The following is a 20000-nucleotide window of genomic DNA, read 5'->3' as shown; positions in this document are numbered from 1 at the left end:
TATCCTTCCATACAAAAAGTTTAATATTTACTATTGGAACCGTTGAAAATTTAACGTGCATTTCTTGAATGTCTTTCGCAGATACTTTGTGGCACATTTTATAAACTTTATAAAATAAAAATGGACTTTGTTTTAACCACTTTATATTGGTAAACTTTTTCCAACCGGTTTCGACAAGAACCTTGTCATCCTCAGGGTTCATGTACTAATTCTAAAACATTGAAATACTCATAGTTAGATTATAATCTAACTATGAGTATTTCAATGTTTTAGAATAAGTACCAAAAAGACTTGGCACGATCAGATCAATCAGAACCTAAAATCTGGCGGTGTCAAAAGTCTGCGTAATCGGAGGGCATGTATGACTAGATATATGGATGTGAAGGAGGCGAGGAGTGTATGTCAGGACACAAGAGTGTGGCGTTCCATCCTCTCTGCCTACCCCTGCGGGGAAACGGCGTGATGGTAGTAGTAGCAGTAGTAGAATAAGTACATAAATCCTGAGGATGACAAGGTTCTTGTCGAAACCGGTTGGAAAAAGTATACCAATATAAAGTGGTTTAAACAAAGTAGTTCTATTTTATAAAGTTTAACGTGCATTGTTTAAACATTGCTTCAAATACTGTATCTTGCTGACTAGATTTGTAAAATATTAATTTCTTTTATTATTTCAGAACAACATTAGGTGTAAGATGTATATTGAAAATAAACCACATGGTTAGGACACAGTAAGAATAGTTATAGTATTAAATATAAAAAAGTATTATATCGCCTCAATCTAGCAGTTGTAAATATGTCGTTAAATTGAGTGCTTTTATGTAAATATAAATAATTACATATAAACCAAGATGTTGTAAATATGTTGCTACGCGCATCGCAGAAAAGTGCACTCACTAATAGAGAATCTAACTTTATTCAAGCTTTGAATAAGATTTTTACTTGAATATCGTATGTGTAAATGGTTTCTCTAGTATACAGTTTGATAGTGCCCTAGCAAGGCTATACAGCTGTCGTGAAAAAAATTAATAGCTTTTGATTTTTACAAAAAAAAATACTTTCTATAATTCTACATATAAAGTTGATACCGATTCTTTAAATAAAAATTGTGTTTGTATCACAAAAATATTTGGCTTTCCTTCGATCTACATATTATAATATTTTGAATATTATTTAGTTTATCTATACAGTTAAATGATGCCCTAGCAAGGCGAAACAGCTGCCACGAAAATAAACAAATAAATAGATTTTGATTTATAGTAAAAATATTACATTCTGTAATTTTATAATGATGATACCGATTCAGTAAATAAAACATATTTTAATAATACAAGAATGTTTGGTTATCCTTCCATATGTTATATACAGTAGGAGCTCGATAATGCGAACGCCAAATATTTACCATCCGTTCGAACTAGTAGAGCTTTCGGAATACTACAGTACGGAGAATCTGTGGGGTATTTTTATCAAATTAAACAAATATGTATTGTGAAATTTTAAATGCATTTATTCAACTTTTTCAAATAAAAATAAATTTTAGTTGATCGAGATTTATTTATGACAAGGAAAAAGCTTTGCTTCGCAATTTACTTAAAAGCATCTTTTCTGGCACAGGAATATCCACTTGGTCAGCCCATTCTAGGCATGCATTTCAGGCAGACACTGCGCTTGAATGGGGAATACTTGCTACTGTTTCAGCGTCAAAAATTATAATTTTTTTAAGATAAATATTTATTTTATTTTATTATTTATACAAATATTTCAATTTTATACTATTTCTGTGAGCCTAAGCGGCTCGTTATTAGAAATAGGCATCAAATTGTGGGTTCGAACCGAGAAACTCTGACTTTAGAGTCCGCGACACTAGCCACGGGACCACAACCCAGCACATTTTTGTGTTACTTGCCTTATTATTTCATCGTCATTTCCGTTTTTAAGAAGCGCAGGAGGGATAAGTGGGCGTTCGGATTACAGAGGTGTTCGGATTATCGGGAGTTCGGATTATAGAGGTCCTGTTGTATTTTAATATATTGAATATCTTTTAGTATCATGATTACAGTAACTTAACATTTTGTTTTGAGTACATTTTTAGAATTAAAGTACGAATAATTTCTTTATTTCATAGCAATATTAAGCATAAGGTGTACATTAAAATAAAACTACACGAAAGTAGTAGTATTATACTGTTTGACAAGAGGGCTCATAAAAGTATATATGAAAATATATTATTTAATTAAGTCCTTAAATTTAAATATAAATAATAATTGAAAATTTTGTCTATGTATTGCTAACTCAAATCTAAGAAAAGTAAACTCACTTTACATATAATAATAAAATTCAATTTATAGACTGCTTTGATTTTTTAAAATTACTTAAATATTATATGTATAACTGGTTTTTCTAAGCAGTTTGATAATACCTAACTAGGCGAGAAACCTGTAAGGAAAATTGAAAATAAAAACGCTTTGTGTTTTTGTATAATAATATAGTCTGAAACTCTATAAAGTTAATACCAATTCAATATAAAAAAGTTGTTTGTATATTACAAAAACATTTGGTTATCCTTCCATTCAAATAGTTAAATATTTTTCAATAACATACATAGTTGGAAATCTTAACATCCATTATTTAAACGTTGTTTTAATAAAAAATATATATATATATGTGTTTTGTTTTGATATACGTGGTCTGTTCAATTAATACGTAGATTCACGTCATAAAACCATGTCTTACATGTCTGGGTCCCTTTCAAAGCATGTATATGTGAGACGATTCCCAAGATTAAGGCAAATGCGACGAAGAAGCTGTAGGACATTAAGTAAGAAGCGTTCCATGACTGTTTCGAAAAGCGGAAACACTGTTGGGATAAGTGTGTGTGTCGGGGAGGTGACCACTTTGAAGGGGATCCAGACATATAACTCCTAAAAAAGTACATTTCGTTTTATGACGTCAGGCTACATATTAATTTAACAGGCCAAGTATAATTATATATCTTTGTATTTCATTACTATATTAAGTGTAAAGTGTACATTAATAAAACTACATGGCATGATCATACATGACGAAATTATATTACATCGTACTGAACCGATATTAAAGAAAGTTGTAAATATGTTCTTTAAATTAGTGCTTATATTTACAATTTTAAAATTATAATAAATATGTTGTACATTCAAAAATATTTGCAAGAGATACCTTCAAAATTTTAGCAATTAGGCGAATGAAATGAATTCACATATGTAAAAATATCTTAATGTAAATATATTATTTAAAATACATATAAACATATACTCAAACGTGTCGATTGGTCACCATCGAATAATTTCTTAAAAATCAATTCATCATACATATAAATAATATCTAAGACGGTTAAATAGTTTGGTGTGTATACACGACCATGAATAATGGTTGGGTTTAAAATTGACACTGTTTCGCGTCTGTCTGCTGTGCTGGTCAGGGTTGTAGAGGCGTCTGTGTACCGGTCAACGTCGGTTGACAACCGGTTGTAGAGGCGTGGTTGGAATTGGATCTAGCTGACTAACTGAACCAGACAATCACTAATCCTTTTTGTCCGCCTCCGTAGTGCAAGTACTGGAGGTCCGGGTTCGATTTGATTTTATTACGTCATTACTTCAGCCACTAAGGTTTTTTCTCACCTTATGATACTGTGAACGAAATAACCTGCGCTTGAAGCGAATTTACACACAGTTGCTTTGAAAGTATTGATATTTATACACTTATACGAGCATACTGTTATATAAAACTTTAAAAAATCACTGATATTAAAAATAATTTGATGAGTTGGTTTCCAAAGAATTATTATTCAAACCTTGTAAATTGGAGAAAAGATAGTAAAAGCACTTTAAATTATTATTAAAATGTGTAATGTTTATGAATATATGTTTAATTCTTTCTGATATCGATGCTGTGTAAATAAAAGAATATCCTGCATATATCATCATTTTAAGTATTATATTGTAAAAGAGTATAAATATTATTTTTGAGATTCACAATATATTTTTTGACTGCCACTAATAAGTAAAACAAAATTGCAAATTCTAATTAATTCGAGAATTTTTAACATAATTTTTATATTTTTTCAGTTTCCATATTTCTCTTAATTAATCTTAATTGAGATGCTAAAAGAAACATAATAAAATTAAAATAATAATATATAAAAAACAGGAAAATTTGCCAGCACATTTAAAAAGTTTTAAAAAATATATCTAGGTGAGAGACAATATTCAAGAACTTTATGCATCGTTAATTTTTTGCAAAATATCTCATTTCATATCAAATATATATTTATATATATTTATTATAAATATATATATATATATATATATATATATATATATATATATATATATATATATATATATATATATATATATATATATATATATATATATATGTGTAAATATATATATTTATATATATATATATAATATATATATATATATATATATATATATATATATATATATATATATATATATATATATATATATAAATATATAAATATATATATATATACATATATATTTATATATATATATATATATATATATATATATATATATATATATATATATATATATATATATATATATATATATATATATATATATATATATATATATATATATATATATATATATATACATATGCCACTTATTTTTAATTCATACCGTATTTATATAATGTTGATACTGTGTTTTAGAAGTTTAAATAAATTTTAAAGTGACTAGAATGTAAAAATACTTATCATTTGTTTAGAATGTAAATAAAGATTTTTCTTTTTTTACATACCTTATCTTAAGAAAGGTTTAAAAAGCAGAGTACCAAAAATTAGTGCTAAGACAACGGTCTTGTTCAAATGTACATATAACCGAACAAGATAGATTAAGATTTAGAATAACAGCTGAATGCAGAATAATATCTTAGTGATTGAACTATTTACAAATGATAGTGCTAAGGTGTTCATCTCGTTCACATGCATATATAACAGAGCGAGATAGATTAAGATAGAGAATAAAGCTGTAAATAGATCAATATCAATATCTTACGAATGGTTCGCAAATACATACAAACAATAGGGCTAAGATGTTCATCTTGTTAACATGTATATATAACCGAACAAGATAGATTAAGATATAAAAAACAACCATTGTAAAGAGATCAGTATTAATATCTTACGAATGGAAGTCGAATATTTACATAAAATAGCGCTAAGATGTTCATCTCGTTGGCATGTATATATAACTGAAAGAGATAGATTAAGAAATATAAAATAACTACTGTAAAGATGTCAGTATTAATATCTTACGAAATGAAGTCGAATATATACATAAAATAGTGCTAAGATGTTCATCTTGTTCACATGTATATATAACTGAACAAGATAGAGTAAGATTAAATTTATTCAAGTATCCTAGACCGTATGCCAGAGATCATTCGCCCATTTGAACAATATGATATTTCAGAAGTATTTTTAAAATTTGTGAAGCTCACAATATTAGCAATTTGAATAAGCTCCCTCAATTATGTCATCTCTAGCCTTCTCTAGCCTTTTGTTCTCCACTGCTGGATATAGGCATCTTCCGTATCCCTACATTTCCTTCGGTCAGTTGCTGTTTGCAGCCATTTTCTACCCCCCACAGCGGCTATGTCGTCGGACTATCTTTTTTGGGGTCCATCTTGTGGGTTCCTGTCTTGCAATATCTCCCGCCCATTGTCATTTGAGTCTTGGAACACAATCCACGATATCCTCTATTTATGTTATGGACCACTGTCCTATACCATAGGTCGGCAAAGTGTGACTCGGGAGCCGGATGCGGCTCTTTGATCTTTTAAGCTCGGCTCCGACACAAATATCCGCCGGAAGAGTCTTCCACTCTACGTATTTATGGGAATAATCTTTTATAAAATTGAGAATTCGTCTTATTGATAAGAGCCTGAAAACGTGCTAAAAATAACGACGTACAAACCTGACTTGATGAATCTTTCAAAAGAGACGCAAGAACATTATTTGCAATAAGTAGTGTCCTTATGGATACCTTACTTTCTAAAGATTTTTTAGCAATGTATAAATTCCTTATTAAGAGTGAAATCCAGGTTTATTGAGTGTATACCCGTAATTTGATAAAGGTCTAAAATAATCATAAAGGTATACTAGAATTGCAAACAGACTTGGCTCTCAAGATCTTTTTTGATCCTTGTAATATGCATACTTGACTCTTAACTAATAAGTTTTGTTATAAATTCTTTTTTTTTTAAAATAAAAATTCAAATGGCCGTTTGATCTCTAGCACAGATGTATAGTTTTTCTGAATTCATTTTATTTTGACAAGCAAAGAATAAAAGACAATAAATTTCTGCTGCTGGTTACATTACACCGTGATACGTTAGCATTTCTCTTCGACGGTTCGCCATCTATTACTGTGTCCGTCATCAGCGTCATAGTATCAGCAGATGCAAACTGCACACATAAAAATTTTATCAGCATTCGAACGGCCGTGGATATCCATGAAAATTATTTTAAATCTCTATGGAAATCAAATTTAAAAATATGTAATCTGATTGACATGTGGGTTTTAACAAACATTACAGTAAAATATACTTAACGCTTAAAAACATTAGAATATTAAAATGTTTAACTAGTAAATAACACTATCACATAAAATTTATCATATAATTCTATCCATTCCGCATCATTTTCAAACGTTTTAAGAGACTTGAATTGAAAATGGATATCATTTAAATGTATCCTCGTATCAGCTTTCAAGTAATCTGCAAGATATTTTGTATGAAACTTACTAAAAACAACATTAAATATTTTTGTGTCTGTACCATCCCTAACATTATTGTTCCACGAGTGTGATATCGTGTCTAACGCTGTATGATGAAATCTAAAATACAAAATTATATATTGATGAAGCACCAGCAAGCATCCCGGTGATAGACTACTTTATTTTCATCTATGGTGACATTTTCATTAACGTATTAAAACATTAATTTTTACTCTTAAGTGTACATACAAAATGAAATAAATCGGGGCAATGACCAGTAATTATTATAAAAAAGTAGACTAATTTACGGAAAACTCTATGCTATAAAAAATATGTACATAATATAGAATGGAATGAACCAAGGATGAATAAGGACGGGAAGGACGGGTATTACCATTTAAAAAAAATATTATTCTGTAATAATAATTATATATATATATATATATATATATATATATATATATATATATATATATATATATATATATATATATATATATATATATATATATATATATATATATATATATATATATATAAAAATATATATATATATATATATATATATATATATATATATATATATTTATATATTTGTATATATATTTATATATATATATATATATATATATATACATATATATAATATAATGATATATTTATTAAATTCGATCGCATAAAAAAAGCATAAGTTATTTCGTAATATCCTTTATTTTGCAATGAAAAATTATAAGTTTTGAAGTACGACAGTTATTTCATTTTACAATTATACTATTCAACTTCATAGTTATTACTTCTATACTATTACATAGTATAAAAGTAATAACTACGATGTGTGTACTAATGAGATTTTATTCACTGAAATTCAGTATTTTGTCACTTTTCGCGTATCTAATTTTATAAACACGTCATTCGTTAGTAGTTTATGGTGACCTAGTATTTTCATACATATAAAATAAATATGTATGAAAATACTAGGTTTCGATGTCCTTAACCTTCAATCTGTACCCATGTTATTCAATATTTATGATAAGGTATCCATAGGATTTTTTTTGGTTCGTATTTATTTTCTTTCTACGATGTGTCCAAAGCATCAAAATGAGTGAAACTAGTCAAAAATGTAGTAGTATTAATAAGTATTAATATTAGTCTTAAAAAAAATAGTCGACTTGTAAATATAGATGTCGAAAGCCCAAGTTGGGAATGAAGAAAGTTGGGATCAAATGAAAACACTGTATAAACATGCACTAATGCACTAACGTATTGATAAATATAATAAAATATAATAATTGTATAAATGAGAATTGTATAGTCCTTGTGTAACAAGCTATATCATATTCTAATAATTGATTATTTATTTTGGACCGTACTGAAAAAAAATAAACGGCAAAAAATACTGCATTTTTAATCCATGTAAAGGCCCTAATTTAGTAATATACATTTCGATTTTTCATTTTATACCTATTTTTAACTACTTCAGACATGAATTATTGAAATTAAAAAAAAAACACTTGAAACATTATTTATGTTTCATAATATTATCAAATAATTTAAAATACTACCTTCACTTTAACTCCGAAAACTGCCATAGAAAAAAACCGATTATAAATTCGGTTGTTGATTAAAATCGATCATAGATGGCAATAGTTGGATGGTTTTAAAACAACTGTAATGACATTTCATTTAAAAATTTAATTATTTTGTGATTTGGTCCATGCGCAGAGAAATGGCATAAGAGTAAAGTAATTCTAATAACAATTTGATAAGATTTAATGTAATATAATGTGCATAATTCTGTCCACGGGGTCTGTAGGGGTTGTCAAATATAGCTTCAATATTACTTTTTTTTTTAAAAATGTTGTGACAAATGTTGTGAATTGTTTGACAATTCATCTTTGCATAAGTACTTATTCTTTATGAAACCTTGTACTGATTTTAAGGGGCATTGAAACGCAGGAAATTTCTTTAATCATGAATTCTTTTTTATGTATTTATTTATGCAATTCCATAAAGTAAAATGATTAAAAAGCCACACAGTTCACTTTTAAAATTCATCATTCATAAATATCAATGACTTCCTGAAATGCACTAAGTTCTTAAGTTCAAAAGTGTAGTGCACCAATGAATATTTATTTACTGTTATCCAATATTTTTTGTCAGTTTAATTGGATCTAAATATTGAATATGAATATCTGAATATCATTCGTAAGTAAATCGTCGAAATAGAGTATGGTAAAAGAAATATGTGTGATCATACTACATCGAAATCCCCTTAATCATTCAAATAACATTTATTATATTAATCATTTCACATTTTCAAATGCTTCTTCTTACTATCAATAATTTATTGATTTATTTTATTTTGGTTTCATCATACCCGTAATTAAAAATTACAATAATGTGCCCTCACTGACTTTTCCCCTGTACCAAGATTACGGGACATTCGTAAAATTTACGACCGACATTCAATCTATGGGGAGCACTGAAGAAACACATGTCAAGAATGTAGTATCAACTAGTTTGTACATTTAATTTTTATTTTTATAACATCCCTACTCCATATTAGGTATATTGTCATCTCCCTCTGTGTAATAGCACACCCTCAAGACCTACGTGAGACATATAACTCACGTTATGTATCTTAATTTTTTACCGATATTTTATGTTCGTATTTTATATAAAGTTCTCAAAAAACATGTTGCACTTTTCTGTATTTTTTGTTGTGGGTAAAATGTGAGCTTTTCTTATCGTCGTACTTTTTACGATAGTCCCGTATTAAGGTACATTGAAACGAGTCCCGTAGTCTAGGGTTAATGTTATTTCTTAGGATAAGTTATTCAAAGGATGTTTTTAATTTTTCATATTTATTTTTGTATATAATAATGTCGTCCAAAGGCGTCAGAACGAGTGAAACTAGTCAAAAATGTAGACTTTAGTGTACTATTAATTAATATTAAATTTAGTCTAAGAAAAAAACCTAAGTTGACATGTATATATTAGATGGCGAAAGCCCGAATTCGTAAGTTGGGATCAAATAAAACCACTGTAAATATATGCACTAATGCACAAACGTATTGATAAATATAATAAATGTACATATGAGAATTGTAAAATTGTAAAATCATAGTTACTTGTGTTACAAGCAATATAGTATTCTAAGAATTGATTATTTTTGGTCCGTAAACAAATAATTGTGTAAATAAGCATACGGAAAAATACTGCACTTTGATTCCATGTTGCAAAGGCTCTAATATATATATATATATATATATATATATATATATATATATATATATATATATATATATATATATATATATATATATATATATATATATATATATATATATATATATATATATATATATATATATATATATATATATATATATATATATATATATATATATATATATATATATATATATATATATATATATATATATATATATATATATTTATATATATATATATATATATTATATATATATATATATATATATATATATATATATATATATATATATATATATATATATATATATATATATATATATATATATATATATATATATATATATATATATATATATATATATATATATATATATATATATATATATATACATGGGTTAAAAAATTACTTGAACGATTAGTTTCATGGGGTGTGTATTATTTTAAATACCATCAATTTATAATACCTATAAACCCACAAAAATCTATAAAATATATAAAATTGTAATCATTACTAATCAGACATCATTTTGCCACTAAACTTGCCATCTTTTTAATTGTAAAGGAAACATTCGGGTATATAGTCGTAGTTTATAATAATAATTAATTTAAGAGATTAACACTTTTTTAATATTTGTGATTTATGGTCTTTATTGAATAATTCCTGATGTGTCCAGAATACCATAAGTTGCCAATTTCATCCAAATGAACTTAACTAAATTCTTGTATATGCATATACTGTAATTTAAATGGGAACATATTTCATTTTCCTCTTTAGAAAAAAACTCCTATGGAAAAACTCCTTTCTTTTAAAGGATTGATTTTTACAAAAGCGCCCTTCACACTGTCGACTGATCGCTACGACGATTGCTTGCGATTTGTCGGACGATCTGGCTTGGTCTTGCATACACCGAATACGGTCCCGGGTTCGATTACCAGGGGGGTCAAATAAATATAAGTGTTTTCGAGCTCTAATATTAATTCAATATTACCCTGAAGCGGAGGGCTGATCATCATTCCTTCGTGTGTTAACGATCAAGATAACACTGCGTTTATATGATGCAGTGCCATATGCACCATCGGGTGCGGATAAAGGTTTGAAGAAGACACCGAATCAGCTATTTCGGCCAATATCTCAGTATAAATAAAGCACGGTGTCCAGAAAACATGTGTTCGCGCTTGAAAACGATAATGAAAAATTGTCTCCAACCCACATCTTAAAGGCATGGATTAATTTTTTTAGTTTAAAATACTATCTACAATTCAAAAGCCATTTTCTAAAATATAGATAATAAGCGTTCTTAAAAAGGTGTGCGCTACGCAAATGAAGTGTACCTTATAAAATATTTTTATTTTTCTGTTATAACGGTTTGTTTTATTTATTTATTTATCGCAGTCCTTGTACCAACCCTAATGCATGGAAGTGAAGCATGGAGTTGGCAAAAGTAGGATGAATATAGACCGGGTGCAGTCGAAATGCGATCACTCGCCAAAACGACGTATGTTAGATATTCGAATGGTGATATAAGTTAAGAATGCAAGGCCGAGATAAGAGTTATCGATAAAATTATGGTAAGAAAGGTATTTTGAGATGGTTTGAATATGTGGAACGAATGTGCGAGGAGCAAACGGTAAAATATTATAGATTAAATTGAAAAATGTGTGTTGAGATGGTTTGGACATGTGGAATGAATAACCGAGGAAAGAACAGTGAAATAAAGAAATGAGACGACTGTAGCTGGAAATGAAAGTAGAGGAGGACTGAAGAATATTTGTCAAGTACAAGAAGTCAGGGGTCGGAATACTCAGCGTCTATGAATGGTGATATGTATGAATGCGGAAGAGGCGAACTATATTTCCTAAGACAGAGTGGTGCAGGGACTAGCTGTGCGATTGATTGGTTTTATTTAATTTCTTCATATGTGATGTAGGCACTGTGTAACGCGTGTATTGACTTTTCACTATCCATAATATATATGAGCTGTAAATATTATTAAAAAAATAAAGTATCGAACCATACATGAGTAGTGTTAGTCGTATAAGAGGTATAAAACACCAATATTGTACATAAAACTGCTAGCTTAAATTTACTCATATATTAAATTAATGACAATATAATTAATAAATCAAAGATTCAAATTTAAAAATATGTTAAGCTAGAATAGCCATACTTGAAAAATAATTTCCTTACTGAAATAATTGAATTGAAACTCCATAAATTGGAGGCTTCATTTACAAGAAACGTATATCGCTCACTCCTTTCAAGAACGTCATAAATCAAAAATCGTAAATTTTCAGTTGTTCGTGTTTTCAAAATGCCCAGAAAATGTACTTTATCCCAACAAAAGAGGCATATTTTTAACTTAATATTTACCCGCTGCAGGGCAAAGTGTGTTGTTTTTGCATTTTGAAGAAAAGGTATTGATTAATTATTTTTTTAAATACACTAAATATTTTTCAAATGGAGGAAAACTTTCAGGTTTTCCCTAAAAAGATCTGTTACACTGTTAAAAGTTCAATAAGTGGCTGGATATTTATTTTTAATACATTGTATTATATGTTTAAACTTGAAAAACGTTCTCCTGAAAAATATTTTTATTTTATTTATGACGTTCTTGAAAGTAGTAAGCGATATATGAAATGTAGCATTAATTCTGATCTATCTTTGTATCTTAAACCATCTAAATTCAAATATATTCTTATCATAATACATATTTACTGACATTGTTAAAAATTCCGTTATTAGTGAGTGAACGAACTGTTGGCTTGTATAACTTGAATAAATAAGATCTTGCAAAATATTTCATAAGGCTGTTTGCTTAATACAATGTTATGAAGGTACTGTCTAAATAAATGACTTGTAAATATCAATCAAAAATGTGCGAAAATGTAGAAATATAATATATTGTATATAAAGCCATCTCTTTGATCAACTATTTAGAATGTTCCAGATATTAGTAAAGTCATTTAGATGACGATTGTTGAATATGTCAAAACACAACAGTGAGATTAACATAAGAAAAATATTTAAAAAATGCATATTGGCATATTGTACAGATATATTGTATGCATGAATTGTGAATTTATCATATTGTGAAATTATATTTAAATGTCGGTTCTGGTAAAAAATACGTTTTAAGTGTTATAGAGAGAAACGTTATCATTGTTATCCGGACGAGAGACTGTCGTATAGAGAATGGTTATCATCTGTTATCAGCGGTGACTGTTAAAGAGAAAATCGTTATTGTCTGTAATCAAGAGTTAAGACGGTTAAAGAGAGAGTAGTTATCATCTGGATATGTTTTGGAGAGATTCTTTTTCATCGTAGAAGCATTCTAATTAGTGATAAATATGTCAAAATTTTAGCACAAATTATACTGCAGTTTAAATAAAACATCAGTTTGAATACTTGAGCACAGTTGACTTCTTTTTTACCATTATCTACTGAAATCGTCGCTGATGGCAGTGTTGAAATATTCAAATCTTTTATTGAAGAAAGATTTTTTTAATCCCATACCTGACCCAGGATTACCATAGCTGCTTTGTTAGTTACTAACCCTAATAAAATTTAAAATTGAAACAAATTTGTAGAAGATCGTACAGGAGAAAGTGACCAAATAACAAAACGTAAAATGTTCAGGTGGGCCATTTAAGTCGCTTTTGCTTGGCAAGAAAATAAACATTTTTTTTAACAAGTCAATATATTATGCTTCAAAGTTTAAAATCGCTTTGGGAATTTTTTCAGGGCAATATTAAGCTAGTAAGATATCAAATAGTCAATGATCACGTTTCTGTAAAAAATGCACTTGGTCACTTTCTAAACCACTCGCTATATAGCTAAATGCATGATTTTAAAGAATTCAATGATTCTAAGTTACTTATGTATATGTTTGAAGTTTGAATAGAGGAAGACCGAGAAAGAGTTGTGTGGCAGTTAAAATATAAAATCAATAAATATATTGTTAAGATGTTACTGTGTAAATATAAATACCATGTGAAGATGTTGTAAATACAAATCAATAATGTGCGAAAATGTAGAAATAGATATTAAGATAGGTATTTAAAAAATTAATTAAGATGTTCTAGATACTAAATGATGATTCCTGAAGGTGATGAAAGACAACAGTGAGATTAATATAAGAAAAATATTTGAATTGCATCATTATTGTATAGAAATATTGTACAGAATATATGAATTGTAAATATATTATATTGTGTAATTACATTTAAATGTCGGCTCTGGTAAAATTAGGGGTTAACTGTTATAGACAGAATTGTTATCATCGGGAGAAGAGAAGCTCGAAGAGATAATCATTATCATCTGTAATCAAAAGTTGAGACTGTTAAAGAGAAAATTGTTATCATCTGTTATCAAGAGTAGAGACTGTCATAGAGAAAATCGTTATGTCTGTAATCAGAGGTGTAATCTTGTAATGACTGTCTTGTTCAGGATGGCGCAAAAATAATCACCCTATCACGTAAATCATATTTTTTTGACATTAGTGAATAAGACAGCAGCAGTATAGAATCAAATTTAGGGTGGCAAAATTTAAAAAAAAAAATCAAATAAATTTAAAAAAATGAGTAGGAATGGGAATCATTAGTTGGATTTGAACAATTTTTTTTTGTTACACTTAACAGAAAAAAATGTAACAGTCCAAATAAAGATTCCACTGAAAATATGATATCCCTCAAGTAGCTGCCACCAGTGTTGATATACGCATCTGTGCCCGTTTTATCAATTTGTTTGTATACTGCAGCTGTCTAGTTTACAAATGTCAAATATGATAGACGTACGATGATATTTGCATAAATGATTACATCTTCCAATAGGGTGATTAATTTTGCGCCACCCTATATTTATATTATATAATTTACGAGTTGGCACCGCGTGGATCTGATGCAATGCTCCATGCTTCGGGGTGTGGCTTATTTAATCAAAATTATCTTAAAACTACATTTTGGACTTTCGACATTATATCGCAGAGAACGCATCATTCCCAAATGTGATCATGAGTGTTATAATATTATTTAGGTACGTATATCATTTAAATATATAAAATATTATTTAGAAAGGCGTCGTTCGCTTGGTCCAAGGATGACAAAATATTAATTTAAAAATGTTTATTGCTTCTGTACTTAATAAATTATGAATAAATTATATTGTAAAGTGTTCTAAGTATGACAAATATCCCATTATCAATGTGTATTTACCAATGTGTTGTAAGAAATAAATAAATAAAAAAATAAATTGCTGAATGTTTCATAATCTATGAATTGCATACTTAAAGTTGATTAAAAAAGCATACAAAAAAATCATAGCATAGACCCCACGATATTAAAGCAGTATCACAATGTATGTATATGAAATGTTGCAATAATTTAACTAGTATTGTGTAATATGTATGTATTGATGAACAGTAAGCATATGTATGTAGAAAATATTTGGAATACATATATGCATTAAAAAAATCATGATAAAATTTGTTTTATTTCTTTAATTTGTAAGTGAATTATTTAAGTCAACTATAGATGGCTACCGTGAACTCAAGCATAAGAGCGTCATGATCTCAATTTATGGCACATATTATGGAGAAAGTTTTTATTAAGTCAAGACCCTTTTATTTGGATGTACGCATATAGATGGCTCCAGTGAACTCACATGTACATTGTCTTTCTTTGGACACGTTTGCCATGAGGATAGCCTGGAACGGCTGGTTGTGATTGGTAGCCTGGAGGGGAAGAGAGGGAGAGGAAGATCCCCAGACGATGGACCGATCAAGTTAAGTCAGCAGCAGGCACTTTGGTGGTTGGAGCGCTACGAGCAGCGCTGTCCAGAACTGGAGAAGAGTCATTGCTTCCACTAGGGTCACATATATTTGGGCGAAATAAAAAACAGCGTAGTATATATATTTTTAACATACATAATCCTTTATTTTCTTACATTGTAATGAAATATTATTTGATTTACATCCTTCGTCAACAACAGAATAACAAATTTTAACAACAGGTTGATGATTCACTTACAGAAATGAAATAAAACGATGGAAGAAGAAGCGATGGGATACATTTCAAATTTCACGTAGTAAATACCACTATTTCGGTAATCCAATAAGAATGGTAAAAGTTTCATTTCTGATTTTGCAATTCTTCCCAACTTAATTCTTTTTAGTCGTATTGACACATATATCTGTGCCAGAATTAGAGTGAAATTTTTTGTGAATATGTGCAGTAAATCTTGAATTTTAGAGTGATTGTCGGTCAGTATTTTCAGGAAGTTAGTGACAGCGAAAAGAAAATGAATTAATTATTTTTTGCGATTTTAAGTTATCGTCATAAAACAGTATATAATCATATAAAATATTGCTTAAACGGTCCGAAAATATCATTAAATAAAATACAATAAATAATAAATACAAGCAGAAAATCCCTGGGGGGCATTTATAAATTTAGACCGTTTTTGGAATCTAATTATTAAAATATTTTTCTTTTAAATAATGTTTTTTTTAAGACAATTTGGCTTTCAGTAGATCTTTTTTTAATCGTCAATATATCCCATTTCGTCAATGTTCAAATACAATATAATACAATAAATTATGTAAAATTAGCAGTTTGCAAAAAACACACAAATATACATATTTTTAAAATAAATATTAATTCAATTAATTTTTTAAAAGCCATGAAATATAAATTGTAAAAATGTGTATATTGAATAACAAGTTGTATTTAATCTTAGGATAACTAACCGAATACAGAAGATAGATGACTTATTCATGTAATAGATTTTATGAAGAAAAAAAAACAATTAATGTGAATTTTTAAGAGATTTAAAAATGAACACTTAGAATATTTTTTATATATTAATAAAAAGTAAAATTATTTTAGAATAGATAAAAATTATTCGTTTTTAGACGCCTTAAATTTTTCAAAGATGAATTATTAAAGTAGTAAATATTCATAAGAAACAATATGTAAACATTTAAATGTTTTAAAAAATCATCAACAGTTTTTATAAACTGTTTTTAAAAGCAGTTTATTTTAAATATTTTTAAATACACTTTAATAAACATAATAATAATTATGATCATTTATGGTATAAATGCATTATAAGTAAAAAGTGTTGTAAAAATAAAAACATAAAAATTGTAAGAATTAAATAATTAATGTTATATTTATAAAGGAATGCATTGACACATAATAAAAGCTAAAAGTTAAAAAGTTTAACATTCAGAAGTTTTAAAATTGTTTTATTTTTTTATAAAGTGCGTATATTTAATATAAGTGCGAGAAAGAAAGAGAAAATACATCGAAAAGACTTAAAATGAATAAGATTATATATGCATGATTATAAGTATAAAATTCCAGATATGAAACTAATATTTAACGCCACCCATGAACAAGAAATATTTACCTCCGCCACTGTTAACGCAACGAGATATTCCATGATAATTAATTTATGTCCCTAGCCAGGGCTTTTTTAAACAAGAAAGGTCCCGAATTTCACATCATGTCAAGCTTTTTACTTAAATCATATTCAAATATCGTTTTAAATAAAATTTAAAGCAACTTTTTCCATCATTCTAACGAATTAAATAAATAATAATAATAATAATAAAACCCTTATCCGCACCCCAGTGGTGCATAGGGCACTGCTTCATATAAATGCAGTGTTATCTTGATCGTTTTTACACATGAAGGAAAGGTGATCAGCCCTCCGCTTCAGGTACCAGTCCAGGGTAATATTGAATAAATATTACAGTGAAAAAATCACTTACATTTATTTGGCCCCCCTTGAGAATCGAACCCGGGACCTCCAGAACGGTGGCCGAGCGTGCTGACCATTACACTACGGAGGCGGACGAAATAAAAATATACATATAATAAAAATATAATGTAATTACGTAAGCGCAAACATTGTTTCGTCTAATTGATTTTGAAAAAAATATATAAATATATCGTAGTCCATAGTACGATAGTACATAGTATCGTAGTACAAGTATACAGGAGAAAGTGACCAGGTGCATTTTGTACAAAAACGTGATCGTTGACTATTTGATATCTTACTGGCTTAATATTGCCCTGAAAACATCCCAAAGGATTTTAAACTTGTAAGTATAATATATTGACTCGGTAAAAATGACTAACTGCATTGGTGTTTATTTTCTTGCCAAGCAAAAGTGACTTAAATGGCCCTCCTGAACATTTTACGTTTTGTTAGTTGGTCACTTTCTCCTGTACGACTACGATATATCCGTGAAAAACGGTGCCGGAAACATGGAAAAAAAGCTCTGTCCGTACCTATCTCTACAATCATTCATGAATATTTTCTTTTATTCATCGATTCAAGATTTACGTCATTTTGACCATAATTTTATCTGAGTTGAAGTAAACTTTTTCAACCCTCAACTTGCCATCAAACCTCACCCCTTGGTTTTTCCCTCTACCTCCTTCCCCAAACTCCCTTTTTCCTTTGCCTTCCTAATTATAATCAATTTGTAATTCATATTTTTTTAATGCTCAAGTACTATCAGAGGTGATTGCAAACAGCTATATAAGGTATCAAACGTTTTGAGCAATATCACTTATCTGTTTTTGGTTGGTTGGAAGATATTATTTTTTAGCAATCAACCCGTCAATGTACTCTTATTTGTTTTCTGTACATGAAGTTTAAATAAATTAAGGTAGAGCAGTATGAAAATGACGTGGTGTGTCAAGTTTTATGTGGCGGAGATATTCATTCAATATTAATTGGTCAGTTATGTTCATAATGAAAATAAAGTTTCATATCTTGGATAAAAATTGCGTACAGTTATATTTGTATCACATATAATATTTCATCGATCAAACTCTTATGGTATCATGTTTAATATATGAAATTATAATCCGTACCTTACCTCCTCAAAATGCATTTCATATTTCGCTCACTCCTTTCAAGAACGTCATAAATCAAAAAACTTGATTTTTTCAGGAGAACGTTTTTAATGTTTAAAAATATAATACGATGTATTAAAAATAACTATCAAGCCACTTACTGAACTTTTTACTGTGCAACAAATCTTTTTAGGTAAAACCTGAAGGTTTTTTCTCCATTTGAAAAATATTTAGTATTTAAAAAAAAAAAAAAAACAATACCTTTTCTTCAAAATGCAAAAACAACACTTTCTGCCCTGTAGCGGGTAAATATTAAGTTAAAAATATTCCTCTTTTGCTGGGATATAGTACATTTTCTGGGCATTCTGAAAACATGCACAACTGAAAATTGACGATTTTTGATTTATGACGTTCTTGAAAGGAGTGAGCGATTTGTCATCACTAAATATTAAATTAACAATACACGGTTATGAGCAACTAAAATATTTGTATTTGATTATTGTTTAATTGAAACACGTTTGAACTCACAAAGGGTTGCAAAGCCTTAAGCCTAGTTGGAGGCAGTATAACAGTACACACCACAGTAAGCCTAAAATAACAGTATATTAATTTACATCTTATTAATTAATTTCACTTCAGATCACACCGCACTACCCTATAAAGATTTCTTACATATTAAAAACACTCCTGTAAATTTACCAACAAAAAATATTAAAAATTAATTAAATATATTAAAAAATAACAAAAAATAGAAAATTTTGCAAAATTATTAATTAAAATTGTTTAAATATAATAACGTCTAAAATTGAGTGAAATAAATCCATAAGAACGTCGAAAAATGTACTGGTTAGTGCTTTTGACCCTTCATAGAATATTGAATGGCAGAATTTAAAAAAATGATAGAGGTGCGTTTCATTTTCACTAAAACCCGATTCAGTGAAATAATTAGCATACCTTTATTTGTTTTATTTAAATATAAGGCTAATATTCATTTCGTTATTTTTAATAAAGTAGTACAAATATAAAGTTACTATCATATCGCACACCCGAAACAAATATAAATTAACTAAAATCTCTAAATTTTTAATTTTTGATAAAAGATATTGT

Source organism: Brachycentrus maculatus, unplaced genomic scaffold (assembly GCF_059751285.1).
Source record: "Brachycentrus maculatus isolate JH-2025_06_01 unplaced genomic scaffold, ASM5975128v1 h1tg000242l, whole genome shotgun sequence".
Taxonomy (NCBI): domain Eukaryota; kingdom Metazoa; phylum Arthropoda; class Insecta; order Trichoptera; family Brachycentridae; genus Brachycentrus; species Brachycentrus maculatus.
This window is presented reverse-complemented; position numbering follows the sequence as displayed.